Genomic DNA, 4243 nt, shown 5'->3' with positions numbered 1-4243 from the left:
TCCCATCCGGCCCCATAGACTTGTGAGCGTCCAGGTGGCATAGCAGGTTGTTGACCGCTTCCTCTTGGATTATGGGGGGTTCATCCTGCTCGCCGTCCCTGTCTTCCAGCTCAGGGGGCTGAATACCCTGAGGATAACTGGTCTGACTATTAAAGACTGAGGCAAAGAAGGCATTAAGTACCTCAGCCTTTTCCTCATCCTCAGTGACAATGTTCCCCCCCGCATCCAATAAAGGATGGAGATTCTCCTTGGCTCTCTTTTTGTCATTAATGTATTTGTAAAAACATTTTTTGTTGTCTCTAACGACAGCAGTCAGATTGCGTTCTAGCTGGGCTTTCTCTTGCTGTGTCAGTTTGCTTTTCTCATCCCTTAAACAAGCAGTTCTTTTACCATCATGCATCTTCAGTAGTTGCACTGTTTTTAATTAGATTTACATGACATATTGCACTCCACAGTTACCATGTTCACAGTGACTCTTCAGATTCTGCTCTAGACCTCATTTAAATCCACAAAAAATACCTTCACTGCAAGATATACATATATAGATATTTTGCAGCTATGGAAGATGCTCTCAGAAGAAGCATCATTAAAAACTCTATATGGACTCTTTTATAGCAGCGGTGGAAGAACAACTGCCTTTGCTAACATCTTCTCCTATGCTGTAACAAATTCAAGTGGACATTGAAAGCAGAGTATTTTTGTTCAAGGAATGCATATTCTGCTAAATTATTACCAATGGTATCAAGACCCTCTTTCCAGGACTACACTTCCATGCACTTATGAGAGTATACATTATTTTTTGCCATTTTTTCCCTTCCTTGTTATAATTCTTTCTGAATAAAGAGAAACCTGGCTGATAACAGACAATACTTGAAGAAAATTTTCATCACATTTTGGTTTCAGCATTACCTGTTACTGTGTTTACTCTTCCAAAGTATTTTATCTATTTATTTTTAGGATGCTTATTTTATATGTAAACTGTGTCATTCTTAACTCTTGATATAAGGAATGTTTTGTTTTATATTTTTTTCTAGAAGTAAGGAGAACAAATAGTAAAAAAGCCTTGCTGATAAATGTGTAATACTGACAAATGGCCAGTTTGGATCATATGATCTAACTTTAATCTGAATCAGTTAGTATGTGAGTTAGGAATAAACATATTTACTCTGAGTTAATGCCCCTGCAATCATAATTTAATCTAAGTCAGTAACAGCATGCAGCTGGAAGACTAATGTATTTGTGGCTAAAATCCTTGGCACTAACACACTCTTATAGCTGGCATATTAAAAAAAATATTGCAAATCTCAACAGACATTTGAAAAATAGATCCCACTATTCAAGAGCTTTGTAGGGCTTTGAAAATCCAAAGTGAGGCAAATTTTATAAACTTTTTTCTTCTGATCAATAAAGCAGATGTAAAAAAGGCATATCAAAAAGACAACGCCTAAAGTAATCCATTAGTCTCCTCTAAGTGAAGAGGAAACATGAGCAATTGTGCCAGCTCTCTGCCAAGGCTTCTGCCTCCACTGGTCACTGAGTCCTATAGGAAGCATTATTTGCTCCCATCAATGTGAAGGAATGTACATTTTTCCTACAACACTGATAATATGAACCTATGTTGGCCACAGGCCATGGTTTTGGAGTATTAGAATCATAGAATCATAGAATCATTTAGGTTAGAAAAGACCTTTAAGATCATCAAGTCCAACTTGAGGGGCCCAAAACTGAACACAGTATTCGAGGTGTGGCCGGCCTCACCAGTGCTGAATACAGGGGCACGATCACTTCCCTACTCCTGCTGGCCACACTATTTCTGATACAGGTTTAGTCTGCCTTCTCAATATGGATGTTGGGGCAGTACCTTCTTACAGAGCTAGTCCTTAGTCTACAACAACTGTTAGCCTTGTAGAGGCTCTGGCTAACAGTTGTCCAGCAGTACCCTTTGGACTCGGAAAGAATTGCGTCCGTGGTGACAGCAGAGCACATGGGCTGCAATTGAACCTTGCTGATGGGCTTGTAAAAGGTAACCTGAGCAAAGGTGGCTATTTTATGGCTCTGTCTGCCTAGACCCAATCTTCTGTGTAAGGAAACAGGATGTGTTAACAGACTTACACGTTTACTACAGAGATAAAGAAATGGATGTTACGATCGAGGTTATGGAATAACAAAGACATCTGGCTGCTGAGCAGGGCAGGGTCTTTGCCAGTACTGTTCAAACAGACACATCCTGCAAAGCTTTTACAATGTTTGCTTAGAATGAAAAAGGTTTCTGGGCAGGCTTATCCTGATGCAAAGTCTGTTCAAGTGAAAGACTCACATTACTTTCAGTAGCTCTTGGGTCAAGATTTTTCACATCTTGCTGTTACCCACAAGCCTCCAAACAAAAAACCAACCAACTGACAATCTAGAAGACTTCTATGCTTATAATTTATAGCTAAAAATTGGTCTGTAGCATGTTGTAGATGTTGCTGGAAATATATATGTTCACTCACAGTAGTCAACAGAGACCCACAACCATCTGTCACCAGTTGCAACCTTAAGAGCATCAGTGAAGGTCTTAATTTGTCTCATATCTCTATAACTTTATCTCTCTATTAGCTGGGAGTTCCTGTCCTCTCACAGCTTCAAGTTGCCACAAAACTCTTCATATAGGTGCCTTAACTCTACTTCTGCTAATGCCTTCGCTCCCTCCTATCTGTCACTGAATACAGGGGACCGGCAAGTTTGGACAGAGGCGCCGGTCTACAACTACCAAGTTTGTCACAATGCCAGAAAAAGTAGTAAGTGGTTTAAGGAATGACACCTGCCCTTCAGTTTGAATAGGCCATGGTGCAACCCTCTGGCACCCAAGTTGGTGGTGAAGTTCCCATTAATTAATTTCAACAGGAGGGAACGAATGCTCTGTGAGCCAGCGCAGGTGGCAGTGCTTTCCAGCACTGATTGTTCAAGGAGCCTCTGGCCGGTAGGCCAATGGCAGCACTCCTTTCCCTGGGTACTGGAGTGGAACAGTTGCACCTTTTGTTATGACTGTAATAGAGCTTGAACTACCTGAAAGTTTCAGGTCCTGAAAACTGCTCTTGGAATAGGCTAAATTAGGTTAATCACAAGCACCAGTGATTCTGCATTATTCTGTGAACAAGGAAAACTGTTGGCTTGCAGTGACATTTTTTGTTGTTAATTAATCAAAATTTAGACATGCTGAATTGTGTATCGCCACTGACCTCCAGCCTCTCAGCAGCTGCTGAAAGTACTAAGCAATCCATTCACTGCCACAGAATAGCTGCCCTGATAAATCCCAAAACAGAAGATAGTGTTTCTTACCTTTTGTAAGGCTCAACAGGCCGAGCAACACAGCGAGGAATACACAGTGTCTCATTGCCGCTTCTGTTGCTGCTGCTACTTGCTGCTAAACCTAAGAGAAAGTGCTTTTCTCTTCTGGCGTCAGCTCATTTAAGGTCCCAGCCACAGGTAGAGAGTTCAGCCCTGAGCTGACGTCATGGTGGCAAGCGGCAAATGATAGATCCAAGTTGTGGTTTTCTTCCTCCTTAGGCTGGGAGGAGATTTCTGGACCTGCAGTGTTCTTCTTTTAAGTCATAAATGCTTGAGACCTGTTGACACAAAGAAGTTACTGCTAAATAAGCCGATGTGGGAACTGACAGCACACCAGCTATCCCCTGCCAGCTCTCAATACTGACACCTTCAGTGCAAATTAAATGGAGGGTGCTGTATAACCTGTTCTTAAAGTGGAAGAAGCTATCCCATCCCAAGGCATGCTAATTATGCACTTGGAGCAGAGTACCACATGCTCACTTTGTTTGCAATAAATTACCAGTACAGACAAGCTCTATGCCTCAGACTCCAATTGTTCTTTCCTTACAAGCAAAATTTTACGTCGAAGTGCTTCTTACTGCTCAACAGGGTAAAAAGCAACAGACAGCACCTGCATATTTCACATCAAAGAAACAGGACTGATCTTGGCCCTTCTGGCAGCAATTATGGCTGTTTTGTTTGCTGCCATCTTATGTGTGTTACGGGTTCACTAAAGTGGTGTGGCAAGAGAAGGGGGAGCAGGCAGGACAGCCGGCAGGTGTTTGACTTTATCTGGGTGGCAGCCCTCCTTTCTTGAGAGGAAGCATGTTTGTGCTGGGGAGACATTTGGAAACAGGGATGATCAGGCTGGAGCAGGGAGCCCACAGCAGATCTAGAAATGAGAAATAGCCCAGAAGGCCATGGAGCAGGTAAC

This window comes from Pygoscelis adeliae, unplaced genomic scaffold (genome assembly GCF_000699105.1).
Source record: "Pygoscelis adeliae isolate BGI_AS28 unplaced genomic scaffold, ASM69910v1 Scaffold227, whole genome shotgun sequence".
Lineage (NCBI taxonomy): Eukaryota > Metazoa > Chordata > Aves > Sphenisciformes > Spheniscidae > Pygoscelis > Pygoscelis adeliae.
This window is presented reverse-complemented; position numbering follows the sequence as displayed.